The sequence below is a fragment of the Prionailurus viverrinus genome, chromosome B1, assembly GCF_022837055.1.
Source record: "Prionailurus viverrinus isolate Anna chromosome B1, UM_Priviv_1.0, whole genome shotgun sequence".
Lineage (NCBI taxonomy): Eukaryota > Metazoa > Chordata > Mammalia > Carnivora > Felidae > Prionailurus > Prionailurus viverrinus.
This window is the reverse complement of record NC_062564.1, coordinates 44,012,023-44,034,593: the sequence shown is the minus strand read 5'-3', so window position 1 is coordinate 44,034,593 and position 22,571 is coordinate 44,012,023. Positions and strand designations below refer to the sequence as shown.

The 22,571-nt window shown below is 42.3% G+C and overlaps 1 protein-coding gene and 1 pseudogene across 6 annotated transcripts in view; one reads left to right on the top strand and one right to left on the bottom strand.

The window, feature by feature from the left end:
- Positions 1–22,571, top strand: part of TACC1 (transforming acidic coiled-coil containing protein 1) — a 121,469-nt gene that overhangs the window by 36,663 nt on the left and 62,235 nt on the right. The window lies entirely within an intron of this gene.
- On the bottom strand, positions 5,284–5,758 carry LOC125163736 (60S ribosomal protein L24-like; annotated as a pseudogene).

Sequence of the window (22,571 nt, the reverse complement as noted above, 5' to 3'; positions counted from 1 at the left end):
TAAAAAAATAAAAAATAATAAAAAATAAATTAAAAAAATTAAAAATCAAGAAGAGAAAAGGAAAACAGGGAAGGCTCAGTTGCTGGTGTCCTGAGCTTGCAACAGATTTTCTAAGGTCTGAGTTGGCTCCTAGGCAGAGTGGGCCACAGGGTGCATGAATTTGTTAACCCAAGGTCAAGGAAATGAACTGCTTGCATCCCAAATGGCCATGGAACATGGAGACCCATCTTCTGAGAAAGCTCACTCTGGCTACTGTGGGCTGTGTGTTTTGTTTTTTGGTGGTTTGTTGTTGTTGTTTTGTTTGCATTTTTTAAATTGTGGTAAAATATACGTAACATAAAATTCACCATTTGAGTCATTTATAAGCATACAACTCAGTGGCATTAAGTACTTTCCCAATGTTGTATAACCACCACAACTATCCACTTCCAGGACTTTTTCATCATCCCAGACAGAAACTCTGCACCCATTAAGCAGTAACTCCTCAACCTCCCCTCCCCTGCCCCTGATAACCTTTATTCTGCGTTCTGTCTCTGTCTGCCTAGTCTAGGTCCCTTCTGTAACTGGCAACGTACAATATTTGTCCTTTGTCCTTTGGTGTCTGGCTTACTTAGCATAATGCCCTCAAGGTTCATCCCTGTTGTATCGCGGGGCAGAATTTCATTCCTTTTTATGGCTGAATAATATTCCATGATAAGTATACTCCACATACTATTTATGCACTTGTCTGTTGATGGGCACTTGGGTCACTTCCACCTTTTGACTGTTGTGAATAATTCTGCTCTGCAGGTTAGTGTGCAGGTACCTGTTTGAGTCTCTCCTTTCATTTCTCTTGGGTATATGCCAGGAACAGAATTGATCAGCCCCACGGTACCTCTATGTTTAACTTGTTGAGGAACCATCAAATGGTTTTCCCCAGTATGTCACCATTTACATTCCCACCAGCAATGCATGAGGGTTCCAGTTTCTCCATATCCTCCCAACACTTTCTTTTGCTTCTTTTTTTTTTTTAATTCATATCTAGCCTAATGAGTGTAAAGTGGCATCTCATTTTGTTTTGCTGTGCATTTCCCTAGTGATTAGTGATATTGATCATCTTTTCATGTGCTTATGGACCACTTGTATCTCTTCTTTGGAGAAATGTCTATTCAAGTCCTTTGTCCAGTTTTGGATTAGGTTTGTTTTCCCTTTTTTTTTTTTTTATGTTTTATTTTTATTTTTGAGAGAGAGAGAGAGAGACAGAGAAACAGAGCATGAGCCGGGGAGGGCCAGAGAAAGAGTGAGACACAGAATCTGAAGCAGGGTCCAGGCTCTGAGCTATCAGCACAGAGCCAGATGTGGGGCCCAAACTCGTGAACTGTGAGATCACGACCTGAGCCAAAGTCAGACGCTTAACTGACTGAGCCACCCAAGTGCCCCAGTTGTTTGTTTTCTTGTTATTGAGTTACAGGCGTTCTTTGGATATATGTCATTTCAAACATTTTCTCCTATTATGTGGGTTGCCTTTTTACTGTGTTGATAGTATCCTTTGATGCACAAAAGTTCTTAATTTTAATGAAGTCCAACTTAACTACTCTTTCTTGTATTGCATGTGCTTTTGGTGTTGCATCCAAGAAATCATTACCAAATCCAGCATCATGAGGATTTTGTTCTATGTCTTATTCTAAGAGTTTTATAGTTTAGCTCTTAAGTTTAGGTCTTGTATCCATTTTGAGAGTAAGTTTTACATCTAGTGTAAGGTAAGGACTCCTTCCTTCTTTTGAGTGAATGTGGGTCCAGTTTTTCTGGCACCATTTGTTGAAAAGAGTATCCTTTCCTGGTTGAATGGTTTTGGTACCCTTGTTGAAAATCAGTTGACCATGTATGTGAGGTTTTATTTCTGGGCTTTCATATGGCTATTCTTACTCTGGTGACACACCGTTTAGATGATTGTAACTTTGTAGTAAGTTTGAAACAGGAAGTATGGTCCTTCAACTTTTTTTCCTTTTCAAGATTGTCTTAGCTGCTTGGGGTTTCTTGAGATAGTGTGCGTGTGTGTACATGTGTGTGTGTACATGTGTGTACGTGTGTGTGTATGTTTTAATATCTCTCTCTTTCTCTGTGGCTTTTTCTTCTTGGCTTGTGGCAGCCAGCCTTGCCTGAGAGAATGCTAGACTGCCTTCCAGTGTCAGTATGCTGTCCCAGAAATTCTCCTTCCCTGCCTTCCCAACATCTCCAGCCAGACTTTTCACCCCATGACGTCTGCTGAGAACCTGCTCCAAGCCAGACACTCAGGCACCGTGTAGCCAAAGAGGACCTAGATGTGGACAGGAGCCCCTGAGAGACAGGCAGGAAAGTTGAATCACTGTGAGGGTCAGACGTCCTGAGAGATGAGCATCAGGGAACCCACCTGTTTGCAGAGAAGAAACTGACCCTGGAAGGAGTCTTGAAGGATGAATGAGTTGCTAGGTGAGGGGGTCAGGGAAGGGCAGTCCAGGTGCAAGGAAAGCCTGTGTGCAGCATGGCCTGGTGGTGTGGGGAGCCTGCCGTGTCTGGGGAGTGGTGAGGATTTGGGGGTAAGGTGTATGTGGAATGGGCTGGTGGCGTCGGGAAATGGTGAATCTGGAGAAGTGGATAAAGTCTGGGTGTGGGGTCTTTGTGGCTTATGTGGGAGTTTGGACTTAATTTCAGGAGCCATAGATGGAAGTTTTCAGCTGAGGGGTTGGCCAAACCACCATGGCAGCCCTGGATGAGACTGGGGAGAAGGATTCTTGCAGAGGGGCTCAACCAAATGGTGGGGGGTTCCAGGAAACCACAACTTCCTATGATTCTCCCCAGCACTTCACCGCCCACCCCATCAGCACATTCAGGGGACTAGAGTTTCCTTTTTCAACCCCTTACCCTGTCTTCATTTTTGTTTATTAGCTATTCAGTAGCATATACAAATGTTTCCTTTTTCCTGATTTTCTATTAGAAGCATATATTCTTTTATAATCATAAAGTATATTTTTAAAAATCTGAAAATTTAGAAAACACAAAATTGTAAAGAAAATAAATCACTCATAATCTCATTACCCAGAGATGACTGTTAATATCTTGGTATATTTTATTACTGTCTCTTTTTCTCCAGTAAATATATTTTTCAAAAGTGGGGTTATACTGTGTTTTACATTCTGATTTTTTTGACTTAATGTTATTAACATTTCTCTGTCATTATACTGACATGGTATAGTATCTACATGTATTATAGTTTATTCAATTCTTTCCTAAATGGTTAACATTTAGGTTGGTAACTGTTCTTGCTCATGTAAATAACACAGTTAATAAATATCCTTATAATTCTTTGTACATCTCTGGTTAATAACTTAGGAAACATTCCTAGAAGTTTAATCACAGGATCAAAGAATGTGAACATTCTAAATGTTTTGTTATATATTACCACATATTGTCAAATTATTCCCCCAAAAGTAGTACCAATTAGGGGCGCCTGGGTGGCTCAGTTGGTTAAGCGTCAGACTATTGATTTCAGCTCAAGTCATGATTTCACAGTTTGTGGGATCAAGCCTTGTGCCAGGTTCTGTGCTGACAGCACAGAGCCTGCTTGGGATTCTGTCTGTCTGTCTCTCTCCATCCCTCCCCTGTTCGTGCCCCCCCCCTCAAAAATAAAGAAATAAACAAACAAACAAACAAACAAAAAAACTAGTACTGACTGCACTCCCCCCCAGCAGTATAGTGTCCTTTCTAGATGCTTATAGCATCCTTTCCAGTTCTGGGCACTGTCAGTTTGAATCTTTGCCAGTTTGGTAAGAAAAAATATATAATTTTGATTTATTTATTTCTTTTGTCCTTATCAATGAGAGTGAACTTTTCCCTTATATGTTACTAACCAGCTGTAATTTTTTAAATTTCTATTTGTCAATTTTGTAATGAGATATTAATTTTTCATATTTATTTGTGAGGATTCTTTATATGATGAGGCCAGCTAACATCTATTGAGTGCTTGCTATGTGCTAGGAAAATGTTAATGTCTCACATGCGTTTATTTAAATGATTCTCAAAATAACCCTATTAGGCAGGTATAATTTTCAGTTCCTATTTTATACAGAGGAAAAGGGTACAGAGAGATTAAACAACATGCCCAAGGTCTCATAGCTAATGAGTGACAAAATTGTGTCACACAAATCTAGCAACCCTTTTCCACCATTTTTGGTTTTTTTTGTTTTGTTGGAGAGGTATTTTTTAAATTAACTTTTTATTTTAGAACAGTTTTAGGCTTACAGAAAAATTCAGCTGACTTACTGAGAATTCCTGTAGATGCCACACACAATCTCCTCTATCACCATCTCATATTTGTATGGTACATTTGTTATAGTTAATGAAACTGTTGCTGATATATTAACTAAAGTCCATACTTTATTCAGATTTCCTTAGCTTTTATCTGCTATCCTTTTTCTGTTACAGAATTCCATCCAGAATACCACATTACATTTAGTAATCTTTCTTCTTTCCTTCCTTCCTTCCTTCCTTCTTTAAGTAGCTCCATAGTGCAGAGGCCAGTGTGGGGCTTGAACTCATGACCCTGAGATCAAGACCTGAGCCGAGATCAAGAGTTGGACACTTAACCAGCTGAGCCATTTGAGACATTCAATGCTTTATTATAAAATGGACTTTGTGTTAGAGGATTTTGCCCAACTGTAGGCTAGTGTAAGTGTTCTTTGCACGTTTGAGGTAGACTAGGTTAAACTATGGTGTTTGGTATGCTAGACATATAAAATGAATTTTCTTCATTTTTTTAATGTTTATTTTGAAAGAGAGAGAGAGCAGGAGGGGCAGAGATAGAGGGATAGAGAGAATCCCAAGTAGGCTCTGCCCTTGACTTGGGCTTGATCCTACGAACTGTGAGACCATGACTTAAGCTAAAATCAGGAGCTTAACCAACTGAGCCACCCAGGTGCCCCTAAATGCATTTTCAACTTATGATATTTTCAATTTATAATGGCTTTATCAAGATATAACTGCATTGTAAATTGAGGAAGACCTGCATTAATCCTTTCTTTTCCTGCAGATTGTAATAGCATTTTAAAAATTGAGTATTAGGGGTGTCTGGATGGCTGAAGCAGTTAGGTATCTGACTCTTGACTTCAGCTCATGTGTTGATCTCAGGGTTGTGAGTTCAAGCCCTGCATTGGGCTCCACACTAGCCAAATAAATAAATAAAATATTGAGTATTAGAGTATAACCTCTCTTTCCTTCTATTTAACACTTGATGCTTTTTCTCTTTTCATTTTTTGAATAGATGTTTATTTAAAAATCTGATCTGCCAACTTTGTATTTTCCACCAACTAAAGGTGCAGAAAGCTTCATGGGTTTCAGTCTTTTACTGAGGTGCTGCCTTCGTGGGAGGCTTAGCAGCAGCCATTGCTGCCTTTTTATGTGCTTGTTTAGCCTTTTTTGCTTCCTTGGCAGCCCCTATGGTTTGTTCTCATTGAGCCTTCCTAATTTCAGGTTTCTGATCCTCCTGGCCATTATATCAGCAAGAGATGCACCAGTGATGGCCTTCTGAAATTTGACTGAGCTGTGAGTTCTTTTCTTTTGAGTGTCTTTCAGGTGTCCCTTTTTGTGCTTGTAGAGGAGAGTCCAGTTTATCTGCTGTGGAAACGAGTGCCGACTCACATTTTGCATGAACAAATTGGAAAACCTTCCCCTCAGTCTTGCTGTGGTGCCTCCCGTGTCTGGGGTACATCTTGCTCCCACTGAAACCCCACAGCTTGATGTTCATGGCTGCAGCAGCTGGGAAGAAGGAAAAATGGTGAAAAGGTCTTTCCATTCTTATTTTAGATGTTTAAAATCTGAGTATTTGAGGGCAGGACATTTGCTGAAGAGTCAAACAGGTGGAGATGATTTCGGGAATGGAGGGGAATGTGTGGAGCTTGGGGAAAAAAAGAACACCCAGGGGCGCCTGGGTGGCTCAGTCGGTTGGGCGTCCGACTTCGGCTCAGGTCATGATCTCACGGTCCGTGAGTTTGAGCCCCGCGCCGGGCTCTGTGCTGACAGCTCAGAGCCTGGAGCCTGTTTCAGATTCTGTGTCTCCCTGTCTCTCTGACCCTCTCCCGTTCATGCTCTGTCTCTCTCTGTCTCAAAAATAAATAAATGTTAAAAAGAAAAAGAACATCCATACTAGAGCTTTCCTCACAGATTTTACACTGACATAGGTCAATCTAGGGTCCACTTGAAGGTTTCATTTTAAACAGTTTATCTTCCTGTATGGAAACAGTGGTGCCTTCAAATACTCTCAGGTCATCTGCATGTTTTGTAACACATACACTTTCTGTGGACCATCTAGACTTTCCTTTTCATGGTGATATGATATAAAGCCCTTGTAGATTTCTATAAGGAATTGAAAATGATTAACCACTATTCTCTACTAGTCCTTTATCCGCCTGCTCTTCTACCTGTAGAGACTTGGTAACTTTGGAAAGTAAGAGAATTCCTCATGTCGACACTTCTTCATTTTCATATTATCACTGTTAAGGATACTGTGGATATAAATTTCTTTTTTGCCTGTACATAGTACAGTTTTGGCTTGACCAATCTTATGGTATGTCTGCTACAAATGCTATTAATAACAGTTGTAGGCAAAAGAAATTATATTTGGCTTGTTTAAATTTAGGAGTATTACATAGAAACTTTAGAGTCCTAGCTATTTTCTGAAAGCAGGCCAGTTCTGTTTCTAATATAACCCATACACTTGTCTCATACTGCATGCCCCCACAGAAGCCTGACAGCATGATATGTCACTGATAAGGACAGGAGCCCCAGGAATCTTATAAAGATGCTCTGCTTGAGAACAGCAGCTCTTAAAACTCCTTTGGATCACAGATCCCTTGATTATATGATCAAATGTTTGTAGGCTTTTTCCAAATGAAAATACACATATATACAATACATTAAAGTTAGAAGGATCAGAGATCCTGAAGCCACTGAAAATTATCTCATTTAATCCTTTCCTAAACCCCATGAGGTATATTATTATCCAAATTTTACAGACAAATAAACTGAGGCCTGGGAAAAGTTAAGAAACTAAGGCCACAGAGCTAGTAGTAAATGGTAGCACTGGGATTCAAGCCTAATGAACCTGGCTGAAGCAGAAGAAACAAAATTACCAGTCATTTCCAGAGTGGGTCTGCCATGTAGGCAACTCATTAACTAGCAGCGGCTTCTGTTATCTGCTAGAAAATAAGTTTTATGGCTTTTTCCCTAGTGATAACATGGTTTCAGGAAAGTAAATGTTTGAGAAACGTTGTCCAGCCCATTCTGTAGATAAATACCCATATACTATATTACATTTACACAGAGCAGATAGAATGCCTCTCCTGGGTTTCTTTGCTGAATTATTTTTGTCTGTGAGTCTTGCTTTCCTAACAACTGCAAAATGTTATGTTTCTATGGCTACATCCAAATTGTTCTTAAATAGGGGTTTGAGAAAACAAAACCAGGAAGGCTTGGGCATGAAATAATGGTGGGAAGATGAATGACATTTTACCTGCCAGACATCACCTTTTAAGCATTTCTTTGAGAACAGTCCCGTCCCCCATTGCCTCCTGTGCCTTGGCGAACCTGTGCCTCCACTGGGTCCCCATGTGTGAAGCCATGGTTCCTAGTATGAGTCCTAGTAATGACATTTGGGAACACAAGTCAAATTCTGAAGAATATGGGCCACCTTAACAGTTGATACCTGAAGTGCTTGTTGGAAGGTTCCCTTGAGGATAAGATTAGAACTAAGAGATGTGCCCAAATTTCAAAAGTAGCTGACAATAGTGGGGAGGAAAGAGATAGCGGTAGGATGGTGTGGAGTGGGGCCTCTTTTACCTGCTTCTTGCCAGGTAGGAGGCGCTGTTCTCCAGTCCTCCCACCAGGGGGCGCCAGCCACCATCTCCTTAGTTCTTGACCAAGGTTGGTCTGAGATGAGACAGTGTCTTCTGTGGACTCCTTTGTTGGGTGGGATAAAAGAGAGAGTCATCAGATATTCAGTACATGTAGGAAAAATGAAAATAGGGAACAACGGGGAATGAAATTGAATTTTTGGATATTTCTGTCTCCCGCTGGCTAGGAAGGAGCTTTTCATGGGTGTGTTGTTTCTCTTCACTTCAAATCACATGATTCAGAGCATACTTTTTGTGGCTTCTGAGAAGTTGGAAGACTTCTCCCTCCTTCGTGTGTTGTTTATTGGTGTGCAAAGGTTGAGTTCCAGAATAAACACCTGTGTTGGATGCAGAAGGGGCTCATGGTAACTTTTTGTATTTATAGAAACATGAATCTTGAAGAAATTCTCTTTAAAAAATATTTGTTGATTGAATGTGTGACAGAACTTTCTGGTGCCCTCTGGTGGCTGCTGTAGCACATGGCTGGCAAATCTGTACAGTAGGTTTAAAAAAATTTTTTTTAACGTTTATTTATTTTTGAGACAGAGAGAGACACAGCATGAACGGGGGAGGGTCAGAGAGACAGGGAGACACAGAATCTGAAACAGGCTCCAGGCTCTGAGCCATTAGCACAGAGCCTGATGCGGGGCTTGAACTCACGAACCGTGAGATCATGACCTGAGCTGAAGTTGGACGCCCAACCGACTGAGCCACCCAGGCGCCCCACAGTAGGTTTTATTCACACAGAGAAAGGGGGACACCGGTGTTTCCCCAACCCAACAGGATGCCAGTTCTTCCTTAATGAGAGTGGGTTAGCCCAGTTTTTGAGGAATGTTCTTCAGAGACCAAAACTCTAACTTGACTGGTTCTTCCAACATTTCTTTTTCTCAGTCTTTGTTTCCCTAGGCTTACCGGTTTTAATTTCTCCTTGTGTTTCTCATTTGGCAGAACTTTCCCAGTTTTATGGTCTTTTTCTTTTAAGTAGAAGTTGTTTTTATACCCCTGATAATTGTCTGTCTTGTTTGATCGATTCCATACTGCTGTACGAACGGTCAGTGGGGCTGGGGCTTGTGTTGGGACTGAAGTGTTTGAGGGGTGTGTATGACTGTGTGTGTGTGTGTGTGTGTGTGTGTGTGTGTGTAGGGCTATGTGTATGTGTGTGACTCATGTAGTGCACGCATGTGTGTGAGGTGTGTGTGATTCTGTTGTATATGTGTGTATGGTGTGCATGTGACTGTGTAGAGGTATGGGGGGGGTGTATGTGGGTCTCTGTGACTGTGTGTGCTGTGCACGCCTATGTGTGAGCTGTGTGTATGGGGGGGGTGTACGTGTATGAACATGCACTGTGTTGCCAGCCCTGATTTTCCCACACATCCTTTCTCACAGAGCTGTGACAGTTGCATACATAGAGATGTCAGATGACTGTGGTTTCCTCTGCTGAGCTGAAGAGCTGTATTCAGAGCTGTCTGTCTTGAATAGAGTATGAATACTCTAGCTGACAGTATCAAATCCTAGATTTCCCATGTTCTTTACAAAGCAGAGAGATTTTTTTGATGCTACATTATTTATCAGCATGAAAATAGCTCTCCAGGAGGAGAATAATCTTGAGAGGAGCATGCTCACTTTTCTCTTTTGCAGTCGATAACGTCACCGCTCTTGGGTTTCCCTCCCTCCCTCCCTCTTTTCTTCCTCTCCCCCATACTTTTTCCCTTCACGCATTTGAAAACCCTCTATGGAAGCTGAATCATTTTGTTTCCTTTTTTGGTCATACTTGAGCTTTCCTCCACTTTCATCAGGCAGAGGCTGGGGATGTGTGAAACAAATCAGTTCCTTGCATTATGCTGTCTGTAATGTGCCTGTTTTGTGTGTCGATTTCAGAGAGGCCAAGTTCCCTTGGCCTGCCTTGCGGGTACTGAGAGCCACTCAATAGAAGTTTTTGAATGAGTGAATTTAATTGAAGTGTAGGTGCTGGAGATAAAACAATTCTGCATATCTTATTTGAGGGGGAAAAAATAAAAAACCAAAGGGAGAAAAGAAAGACTCTAGCACAAGGACACTTCAATAAGTAAGAATTAGGGAATTTCTTTAAATTTGGCCGTTGGGGGTGTTGGCGAGGGAGAGTGAATTCTGGGAACATCTGAGGCCCCTTTTTACCAAACAGATGTATCAGGAGCCCTGGAATGAGACTGAAGAATGTTACCACACAAACTCCACAGATCCATTCCTGGCACCCACCAGCCTGGGAAATGTGTCTACCAGCTGTCATTACTTGAGGCTTACAGAGCTTCTTAAATAAAGGGATTATTGAACCAAGAGGCCAGTGACTAATGAAAATGCCCATCATGTTGGCTAATCCCGGTGTGGAGTCACATTTGTGCATATACTGTCTGCTGATACCAGCCTGTGCCCTGGGATGCCTGCTGAACACACTGTAGTTACCATGGTAGAGGCTATTTCTCCCACAGGTGGCTCCTGTGGGCAGCTTTTAGCATGTCTCCCTCCGTTAGGATGCTGGATTTTCTTTGGAATCCTATCAGAGGGCACAGGTTTGATACAGGAAATAGGAGAGGTAGTGGTGACAGTGTTTGGAGAGGTTGTCAGGAGACATAAGGTGGTTGTGCTTGGGTCATGTGCCCTTTGCAGAACCAGGTGTGGGGGTGGTGGTGTGGGGGGCTGGTTGTGGAATGTGGTATTTAGTCAGGCCTGACTCACTCTCCCACTCCTACATCTGGAGCCAGATACCCAAACCACCGGCCCTGAGGGTGGGAGGGGATGGCTTCTCAAAGAAAATGTGGAGTTTTGCTCAGAGAAGGGGTAGTGATGCCAGGCAGACAAGAATAGGAAATACTTCTTACAGCTGTCTTGGGCCATTGTGAGTTAGGTGCTGGTGATACAATGGACTCATGAGTCTTGTTGAGGTAATTAAGAATATTTTGAATATGAGAAAATAGTAAATGAAATTCAGTCCACAAATGCCATTTTGAGGAGGAAATATTGAACTTGTTTTTGATCAAAAAGCTTTATGTCTCGGGATGCCTGGGTGGCTCAGCCAGTTAAGCATCTGATTCGGCTCATGTCATAATCTCATGGTCGGTGAGTTTGAGCCCCACATCAGCCTGCTTCGGATCCTCTGCCCCCCCCCCCCACCCGCCCCTCCTCTGCTTGCTCTTACTCTCTTTCAAAAATAAATAAACATTAAAAAATATTTAAAAAAAAAAAAAGCTTTTTGTCTCTAGTTTGGAGGTTAGAGACCCATTTCCTGTGTAGAGAAGGAGGGTCTCCTGTGTGGCTGCTTCTCACTGGAGGGCACACAGACGCTGGGCCCACCCCCAGAGTTTCTAATTCTGTAAGTTCAGGGTGGGGCTTGAGAATTTCATTTCTTATTCTGAGGTGATGCAGAGACCAGCCTACTGGTTTATTTATTTAACTTTTAATTTTTAATTTTTTAACATTTATTCATTTTTGAGAGACAGAGGCAGAGTGCAAGTAGGGGAGGGCAGAGAGAGAGAGAGGGAGACACAGAAATCCGAAGCAGCCTCCAGGCTCTGAGCTGTCAGCACAGAGCCTGACGTAGGGCTTGAGCTCATGAGCTTTGAGACCATGATCTGAGCCGAAGCTGGACACTCAACAGACTGAGCCACCCAGGTGCCCCAGAACTACTGGTTTAAAGCAGAGGACTTAAGCACTCTGTTTACCAGAGAAAGAAGGAAAGGAAGGGAGGTGGGAAGAAAGGAAGTCGGCAAGTGGTTCAATAAATACATTCAAATAAGTAAATACATTCAGACTTCATTTAGCAATCAAATGTGTTCAAATAAAACCAATAATGGCATGTCATTTCCACCTATTTACCATAGTGTAGATTAACTGAATTCAGTGTTGATTAAGATTTAGAGAAAAGGCTGTCTCATACACTGTCATTTAAAAAGGTAGATTAGGGGTGCCTGGGTGGCTCAGTCAGGTAAGTGTCTGACTTCGGCTCAGATCATGATCTTGAGGTTCACAAGTTCTAGCCCCAGGTCAGGCTCTGTGCTGACAGCTCAGAGCCTGGAGCCTGCTCTGGATTCTCTCTCTCTCCCCACCTCACTGCCCAACCCCCCCCCCCCCCATGCTCTGTGTCTCTCTCTGTCAAAAATAATAAATGTTAAAATTTTTTTTTAAAGGTAAATTGGTACAACAAATTTTGCTATGTGCATCAAGATATTAAAATGTGTTGTGATACTACAATCCCATTTCTAGAGTTTTAACTCTAAGAAGTCATTGTATGTGTGTGAAAAGATGTGTGCATAGGGTTATTCATCACAGTTTCGTTTATAATGAGGGACAATGAACCCCTAAATATCCCTCCACGAGAAACAAGATAAATGTCGTAGACACAGAGAGGCTTATCACTGCAGCAAAGAGAGAGCAGAACACTTGGGTTCTGCAGGGTCAGGAAGGGCATTGGTTGCACATCCTGGCTCCCACCCCCCATCCCCCCTCCCCCAGGGAGCAGAGATCCTGATGAAACAGGAGAAGCAGGGATGAAGTCCTCACCTCTAGCAGAGGACAGCATGGTATTTAAATCCCATTTGTGTAACAAGTGTCTGTCTGTCTACCTACATACCTATCCATTCTCCTCTAAGTACATGCTTGTTTATATTCACCAGGAGTATTTGGAAGTTTTCGTCTGTTCATTTGGTCATCAAATATCAGACAGAACAAGACAGACAAGGTGCTTCGTGTTCATGGAGCCATGTCTAGTTGGGAAAGACAGATAATAAGTAGAAAAATAGAAATAGTTTGATTGCAGATGTTAAAGTGCTTTGAAAAAGATAAAAATGGTATATTGCTCACCAGCATTTTAACAGTGGCTGTTTATCAAAAGCACAACTGTAGGTGAGTTTTCCTTCCTTCTTTGTTCTTTTTTTGTGTCATCAAAAATGCACCTTTTCTTTTTTTTTTTTTTTTTAATTTTTTTTTCAACGTTTATTTATTTTTGGGACAGAGAGAGACAGAGCATGAACGGGGGAGGGGCAGAGAGAGAGGGAGACACAGAATTGGAAACAGGCTCCAGGCTCTGAGCCATCAACCCAGAGCCTGACGCGGGGCTCGAACTCACAGACCGTGAGATCGTGACCTGGCTGAAGTCGGACGCTTAACCGACTGCGCCACCCAGGCGCCCCAAAATGCACCTTTTCAAGCACCACGATCCGGCGGGCCCCCTGGACAACCTATGCCCTTCCTACTCCACCCATCTAACCTGGACAATTCCGCCCCTGGCTGGCCTAGCTTTAGCCATACTTGCTCCAAAGCAGAGGCTCCTCTGCCCTCTGCCAGGATGCTGTTACCCCACACTTAACCACATTCATCCCTCAGGCCTCAGGATGTCACCTCCCTGATTTATCACCACTAATCCCCCCACCGCCCCTGGCCTTTGTCATAGTCCCTGCACTTTTCTGATACAGCATGCACAACCGTTTGTAAGTTACATATTTATTTTTTTGCTTCCTAAACTCACTAATGTGCAAGCTCCGTGTGGACAGGAACTAGATCTGTTTTGTCATGTGTGAAATCTGTGGAATCATTGAATGAAAGAATGAACATATGGATTATTTCCCTTAATAAAGGTATTTAAAATGCTTTATAAAATAGTTCAAGTTGCCTTTTAAAATAAGATGAATGTTGGGGGGCAGGGAGTTGTATCTCTGTTATACATATGAAGTGTGCATATGCTTTAGGATTGAGGAAAAAGCCTAGAATTCATACTTCTCACCCAAAAGGTTATGAGTCCTAGTCATACAAACTTTGGTGCCTGACTGCACCTTGGGCAATCCTTAATGTCTCAGGGACTCATCTAATCATCTGAAAACAAGGATATTCAGCTCAGTGATCTTTCTCAAAGAAAGATCCTTTCCATCTAAAAATTCCTGTGGTTCTGTGAGATCTAGGGTGGATGCTTAGGTTTGGAGTCACTGACTTATCATTTGTTCAGAAAACAATTTAAAGCAAATACATTTTACTTAGTGGTTATCTATGCCTTGGTGAAAGGAAATAGAATATCCATTCAGTATTACTGTATTTACATGATGAGGTACTAAGAGCAGTTAAGGATAACTTTGCTTATGGTAGTTCTGAAAGATAACTGAGTCCATAAGAAAATAGTTTCTAAAAAAATATTTTATGGGTGAGTACCAGCAATTATTATTAACACCAGTTGGTATTAAAGCCAAAGAACAACGATGATTATTTATAGAATGTGGGTCAATTATTTTTGTGAAAAATTTTTAAATGTTTATTTGAGAGACAGTGAGAGAGCAAGCAGGGAAGGGGTTGAGAGAGGAGAGAGAGAATCCCAAGCAGGAGCCACGATGCCAGCACAGAGCCTGATGTGGGGTTCGATCCCATGAACTTCGAGATCATGACCTGAGCCAAAATCAAGACTTGGACGCTTTACACTCAACCAGGTCCTGGGTCAATTATGATTTTAGCCTTTGAATTGGCAAAATACTCAGTTATTATATAGTATTTCTGGATTTGTAAAATCATACTATCTTCAAGAAAACCTCCTCAAAGAAGATTATATCCTTTGTACAATATCCAAATCCATTCTGCCTGGAAGATCTGGCCTTTGCAGGAAACTAAGCATTGACTTTGTCGTCTCTTCAGCTTTTTCGTCTATACCTGTCATCTTTAAAGATACTGCTGCCAGGGGTGCCTGGGTGGCTCAGTTGGTTAAATGTTCAACTTCCACTTGGGTCATGATCTCATGGTTCCTAATTTGAGGCCCACATCGGGCTCTGTGCTGACACTCAGAGCCTGGAGCCTGCTTCGGATTCTGTGTCTGTGTGTCTCTCTCTCTCTCTCTCTCCCCCTCTCTCTATCCACTCCACCTCCCCCCCCCCCCCCCCCCCGCTCACTCGCTGTCTCTCAAAAAATGAATAAACGTTAAAAAAAATAAAAGAAACTGCTGCCTAATTTTCCAGAAGGGAAGTATTACAACTCAAGTCATTACAGTAAGGAGAAAGGTGGGCTCAGTCCTGTTTTCAGAGTAGTTAGACCACCTCATCTACATGGCAGGCTTGAGTCTCACAGTTGGGGAATTTTCTGGCCGTAAGAAAAAGACACCACTGAGGGGGCACTTGGTGGCTCTGTTGGTTAAGCATCTGACTCTTGATGTCAGCTCAGATCTTGAATCAGGGTTGTGGATTCAAACCCTGTGTTGGGCTCTGTGAAAAAAAAGAAAAGAGAGAGATACAACTGTGATATAAGACGAATTTTCTTTAATTTTTTTTTTTTTTTTTTTTTTTTTTTTACATTTATTTTTAAGAGACAGAGTGAGACACAGAGCACAAGCGGGGAGGGGCAGAGAGAGAAGGAGACACAGAATCTGAAGTAGGCTTCAAGCTCTGAGCCGTCAGCACAGAAGCTGATGCGGGGCTCAAACCATGAACTGTGAGATCATGACCTGAGTCCAAGTTGGTCACTTAACCAACTGAGCCACCCAGATGCCCCAAGATGAATTTTTGAAAGAACCAAAATGTAGTCCTTCTCACAATGATCTGGAATGAAATTTAAGGCAGGTTCTTCCATATAGCCAGCTGAGGGAGTTTAAGATGCTAAGATGCCCCAAAAGAGGTTGTATTGTGAAGGGGGAGGAGAGGCTGCTATAGCACCAAGAGACTCAAACCAAAGATGGACTTTTGTTTCTCTCTTATGTAACAGTCCTCAGGTGTGTTAGTCTAGGGCAGCAGGCCGCCGTGCTCCAGAGGTCAGCCTGGCGTGGCTCTGTCCGTCTTGTTCCACCGTCTCCCGAGTGTGGTCCTGGTCCACACAGTAGAAGCTGGCTCAGCACCAGACCACAACATTGGGCAAGGGCAAGCACTTTTCTTTTTAAAGACATCGCCCCAAAGTTGTATCTGCCACCTAGTTCACATCCCACAGGCCAGAACGAAGTCACAAGACCATGCCTGGCTACAGAAAAGGCAGGGAAATGTGGCCTCTACTGGGTGGCCATGTGGCCCATAGAAACTCAGGGGATTCTTTTGCCAGAAGAAACAAGGAAATAATGGCTGTGGGGGGAAGTTAGACTCTGCTACAGTGGTTGTGGAAGTTCAAAGGGTAAGAGTGCATAACGCACACAATGCTGAAGAAGGATTACATGTTTTCTTTTTTATCTTAATTTTTTTTAATGTTTATTCATTTTTGAGAGAGAGAGAGCATTAGCAGGTTAGGGGCAGAGAGAGAGAGGGAGACACAGAATCCAAAGCAGGCTTTAGGCTCTGAGCTGTCAGCATAGAGCCTGGCGTGGGGCTCGAACCCACAAGCTGTGAGATCATGAGCTGAGCTGCAGTTGGACGCTTAACCGACTGAGCCACCCAGGCACCCCTGCTTTTTCACCTTAATTAAAGTTATATATGTGTGGTGTGTGTGTATTTGTACAGAAGCAATAGAACCATGAGGTATATGTATCACACTTCGTATAGGAGAGAACTTTTAACGGTTTTATCAGGCTTCCAACAGTTAAAATTTTTCATTGCCTTTCAGAAGACAGAGGAGGTCAGTGAGACCCCTTCCCTCAGTCTATCAATGTTTTCACTTACCAGGTTGAAGTTTTGCTGGATACTCCAGAGCCACAAGGATCACTTTTGCCCTCTGGGTAGGGTTGAATTTACCACGAAGCTAATGAAGCTTAAACTTCAGGACCCCCCACTTGGGTAGGCCCCCTCCAAGGTCTCCAGAGGGGCCCTATCATTGTGTTCAGAGCTCCCCATATTCTTAAGCTTCCACGTAACTGGGAAGCTTACGTGCTGTTACGTACTGTTCCACGTAACTGGGCCTTGGAATTCTGCCCCATGCCTCCATACCCCACTGAGCCCCGCCACAGTTCCGAATTTTTCCTAGATGGGAAGAGTCTGCTACCTAGTACAGTAGGCCCGTTTTACTCACGGGGGATACATTGGGTACCTAAACTACAGATAGTACCAAACCCTGTATACACTGTGTTTTTTCCTCTACATACCTATGATTTGTTTTATCAGTTAGGTACAGTAAGAGATTAACAACAATAACCATAAAATAGAACTATTATAACATCATACTGTAATAAAGTTAAGTGAATGTGGTCTTTCTCTCAAATATCTCATTGTACTACACTCACCGTTCTTTTCTTTTTTTACTGACTTTTTAAAAATTTACATCCAGTTAGCATATAGTGCAAAAATGATTTCAGGAGTAGATTCCTTAATGCCCCTTACACATTTAGCCCATCCCCCCTCCTACAACCCCTCCAGTAACCCTCTGTTCTCCATATTTAAGAGTTTCTTATGTTTTGTCCCCCTCCCTGTTTTTATATTATTTTTGCTTCCCTTCCCTTGTGTTCATCTGTCACCATTCTTTTCGATGTGAGATGATAAAATGCCTATGTGATGAGATAGAGCGAGGTGAATGATGTAGGCATTGAGAGCTAGCATTAGGCTGCTATTGATCTTCTGACCATGTGTAAGAAGGAGACTCATCCCCTTCCAGGCTATGGTTGATCGCGGGTAACTGAAATTACAAAAAGACACATGGCAGATAAGGGGGGACTCCCAGAGTCCAGTGTACCCCAGCAACATGGTTTCTCAGAAGATGCCACTCCAAAGGAAGTATCCTAAAAGGAGAGCACCCCAAAGACAGGGATGTTAAAACTGATTCTTTGGGGCGCCTGGGTGGCGCAGTCGGTTAAGCGTCCGACTTCAGCCAGGTCACGATCTCGCGGTCTGTGGGTTCGAGCCCCGCGTCAGGCTCTGGGCTGATGGCTCAGAGCCTGGAGCCTGTTTCCGATTCTGTGTCTCCCTCTCTCTCTGCCCCTCCCCCGTTCGTGCTCTGTCTCTCTCTGTCCCAAAAATAAATAAATGTTGAAAAAAAAAATTAAAAAAAAAAAAACTGATTCTTTTGCATCTCCCACATAAAGTGCACCTTTGATATCTGACCCAATTTTTTGTGTCCTTGAGGACACTCATATGTATCAGTAGGAAGTCCCTGGGAAAATCTCCTTTTTGGTGGCGCCTTGGCTCCCCAGGAATGAGGGTGTCTCTTAGATCAGACCCACAGGCTGCCCACTGGTACCCGTGGCTCTACCCTTCTGTGTGTCACCCAAGCTTGCCTCTTGTGTTAATCCCTGGCAGGTCTGAGTTCTCTGTGTAAGGGCCCTTTTGGTTTAGAACTTCCCTGTACCTTTTGGAGGAAGAAAAATTTTTGGTTCTACTTTCAGATTCAGAAATTAATCTTTAATCAGCCTAAAGCATTGTTCCTGGAGTGGAGCTTGACTGGATACGGGGACGAGGCAGGGGGAGATGGGTGTAAATACAAACATACACACGCACACACAATTTTGCATGTAATTTCAAGGAGATCACAGTCTTCTGAAACCCTTCTTGCTAAGCTCAGATACAGAGTCCCTACTCTAGAAGTTGAAAATGTAGTCAACTTGACCTGGTTTTTAAAAAAAGCCATACTAATACCTTCCTCATAATAATATCCTCCAATACTATGGGGCCAGAGGGCAGGGATTAGAGGAGATAATTCACGTAAAGAGTGCTTAGCATAGTGTCTGACACATAGCAAGCAGTTATAATTGCTCGTTTCTCTGTTGAGGTTTGGATGATCTTAATGATTTTCATGAGAGTCTTAGGTAATAACAATACTAGCTTTGGGTTGCTATTATTTTCCCCAGCCTGTCATTTGCTTTTTAATTTGAAGGCAAACATTTAGAAGCTTTACTCTTATGTGGCCAAATCTGCAATCATTATTTTGTGTGTGATTTCATTAATTACTTGGAAGATTAGACAGTCATCCTTTCGACAGAGCTTTGACAGATTCTGTTGCTTCTGGGTTTTTTTTCTCCCCATGGTTTGATTTTTATTATTTAGACATCTAATCCATCTGGAATTCATCTTGGTATATGTTCTGCGGTAAGGTTTTAACTTGATCTTTTTCCCCATTGCCAACCACTTACTCTGCAACCACTAATTAAATATCCTTTCCTTCCCCACTGTATTATAATATCTTCTTTATCACATAATACATCCCCATATTTGGTAGTCTCTTTTTCTGGGCTTTCCATTCTGTTTCACAGAACAAGGATATGCCTATTTTGGCATAAATGTATCCTAATACCTTGTAGACCCAATCCCCTGTTTGACTCTGTTTTTTTTGTTTGTTTGTTTATTTTGTTTTTTAAGAATCTAAAATATGCTCACTTGTTTCTAAGTAAATTTTTGGAAAACATTGACAAATCCCAAGGAAAAAAAAAACCCTAAGAATTTTTATTGCAATTGCATTAGACCTATGCATTAATTGGGTAATGTTGCCATCTTTAAATATTTAATTTAACCAACTTGAGACTTTGTAACATCTTTCCATTTATTCAGCTACTTGGTTAGCTTTTGTTTATTAGTGAAGAAAATGAGTGATGTGTTAACATTTGGAGTTTTAAAAAATTTTAACATACACAAAAAGGACAGGTTTCCCTTCTCCCCATTTTGTGGTATAACAGGACATATAAAAGAACATATTTTCCTTCAATTTTCACACACATACAGTTTCAGAACCCATATATGGCAGTTACATTTTTGCTTTAAAAAGGTAAAGGTCAGGGACACCTGGGTGGCTCAGTTGGTTAAGCATCTGACTCTTGGTTTCGGCTCAGGTCATGATCTCTCGGTTCATGGGTTTGAGCTCCACGTCCGGCTCTGCGCTGACAGCATGGATCCTGCTTGGGATTCTCTGTCTCCCTCTCTCTCTGCCCCTCCACACTCACTCACTCTCTCTCTCTCTCTCTCTCAAAATAAATAAATAAACTAAAAAAAAAAAAAAAAGATGAAGGTTGGTGGTATATCATGTCAAGGAGTTTGCTTCTTCCTTTCCTTAGAAACACAGGAAGATTATCAGTCACAAAGAGTTACTGTCATGAAATCCCCACCCCCCCACCCCACATCCCAGAGTGAGGATTTACATGGAGTGGGTACCCCAGTTATTTTGGATATTCCCTTCTTGACCCCCACCCCCATGAATCTCTGCTGTCCTTTCCAGTTGCCCTCCCTCTCTATTACCTTTCAACTTCTTAGTGACAATGTTTCATAAATTGAAAATGGGGACATGTATTTACAAGGAGAGCAGGTAGAATATTTGATATCAGGATGATCTCAGAAAAGCCGGGTCATGTGATCAGTGTTCTTCTAGTGTTCCAGGTGTATTATCTGGGAGATTTATTTTAGAGGTTGGGTAGAAGAGAGGGGAGGGAATAAAATGGCTGCAGGAGTAGGAATATTATTCTCTTTCGACTTCCTAAATTCCTTCAGTCTCTTTAACTCAAGCCTTAGATTCCACCCTCTGCCTAACCTAGGTAAATGAAGTAAAGTAGATCTCTCAAATTTGGGGTAATGTTCATTATTAGAAACTTAAATTCATGAACAACTTAGAAAGGGTTTCAGATGGTTTTCTTGTCTGAGGCTTAATATGTAGCACTGCCTGACTCAGAGGGTCCACTTTTCTTCATGCCTAATCTGCCGGAAAGGAATACAAATTCAACAGAAGAAAACAAAAAGTGCTAAATCAATAACAGTAATTTTACGAGATTGCCTACCTGTTTAACCGACTCTGTAATTGCAATAATGCTGTTTAGCAGGAAAAACCACTTTTATCTCCTAGAATGGAAGGTATTTCTAAATTTAAAAAGAGTTCACTGCTTTAATTGGATCTTTTGTGTTCATTTTTGGCTTCTTTTCAAATTTGGGTTTGTGGTAGTTGGTGGGAAGAATTAGGGATAATATTGGGGTTATTTTCCTCACTTGGAATGAACAGACCTAATTCTGCTTCTGTCTTTCATACTCAACTACTGTTTCTCTAACCCTCTTACCTCCCAGGGCGGAGCTAAAGTGAACTTTCTCATAAAGTCAATAAACATACATTCATGCTGTCTGATAGGGATGAGAGAGAACTTCATAGAACTGGCTCTTAAATGATACTAGTTCAGTGTAAACACCATAAAATATATTTGTTTTTTTCCCCCCACCTCCCACTGAAGGCTGACACACTATTTAACTGCCATGTGGCAATTCTGCCGTCGGTCTGATCCTGACCCAGGTTGAAAAGCATACTTTCTGGGAAAGTCAGACTTTACTTTTGTGATATGGTGGACCTGCCAAGAGTTGTTCACCAGCAGAAAGCCTGGACAAGGGTCTCTGAGCAGGCCCTAGGGGGGGAGCTTGGCCAAGTATTTAATGGATACAGTTTAGATCCCTTTTAATCTTTGTAGAACTCTGAAAGAGTATTAACTAAGAGTAGCCAGACATAAATCTGGCTTTTCTTTAAAAAAAAATTAGGAGGTTCTCTTAGGGCACCTGGGTGGCTCAGTCGGTTAAGCATCTGACTTCAGCTCAGGTCATGATCTCACGGTTTGTGAGTTCAAGCCCCACATTGGGCTCTGTGCTGATGGCTCAGAGCCTGGAGCCTGCTTTAGATTCTGTGTCTCCCCCTCTCTCTGCCCCCGCCCCACTGGTGCTATGTCTCTCTCTCTCTCTCTCTCTCTCTCTCAAAAAAAATTAAATAAACATTAAAAAAAGGAGGATGTCTTTATGATATAATGTGCAGTGTAAATATGTAGTATGAATTCTGATTTGGGAGTATTTGGGTAGTGGAGTGAAGATTGTAATTCTACAGGTGATTATAGCCTCTAGGTAAGAACATCTCATCTTGCAGGGTTGAGACTGTAACATTAACGTATTTGAATATGTCAGATGCCCTTATCCGCTTCATGTGATGTTGCCTCGTGCAGACATCAGCATGTTGTTGCCTGGTTAGACCGAGGTGGGTCAGGAAAGCAGGCCTCCTGCTGGCAGTGGCACTTCTCTGTGGCAGAGTGAGGTATTCTTAGTTGTGGCTTTCATGCCGGGTAAGCAGGAAGCAGGGACTGCAGCCACAGTATATCGAGAGGAGTGTCTAGATTACGGAATGGCAAGCTACCTCGTGGCTGCGAAGACATTCTGCTTTCTTCCAGTCTGATACAGCGCCAAGAGTACTGACAGGAGACTGGTGTTCTAGATTCACTTCTGGCACCAATTAGCTGTATGACTTCAGGCAGGTGGTTGCCTTTTCTGCTTCAGTTACGTCATCTGCAAACTGAGAATAAGAAAACCTGCCCCGCTACTGGAGAGAAGGATTACAGGGATCAGATTGATCTAGGGTACTGTTAAACCATTACATCTTAGAGACCTCCTGAGGATGTTTAGCTTGGTGAGTGAGGTGAGAACATTCAGTGATCAGGTTGGTGGGGCAACCACGTGCAGGGGAATTTCCTGCCACGTCCTGGAACCTCATCCAGCAAACAGCTCTCAAAAAGCAGGGCTGGGGAGTGGGAGACAGTCTATGGAGGTTCCACTGAGGCATGTCAGCCTAGCTGCTATTTGCCATTTCAGTTTCACCGAGGCCGGTGCTTTTTCTAAGTGCTTCAGAGCTGCCCAGCCACTTTGGTTACATCATCAATCTGGCGTCTAATCTTAGTTGCATGGGATGTGTCTCTCGCTCACCAGATTCCTAAATTGTGAGAAAATACAGATATGTTGACGGGTTTGTCTGCCTGCCTGACCTTTTGGTTTTCTCTCTGCCTACTTCATCCCTAATTCCCTTGTGCCATCCTGGTCCTCCTGCCTT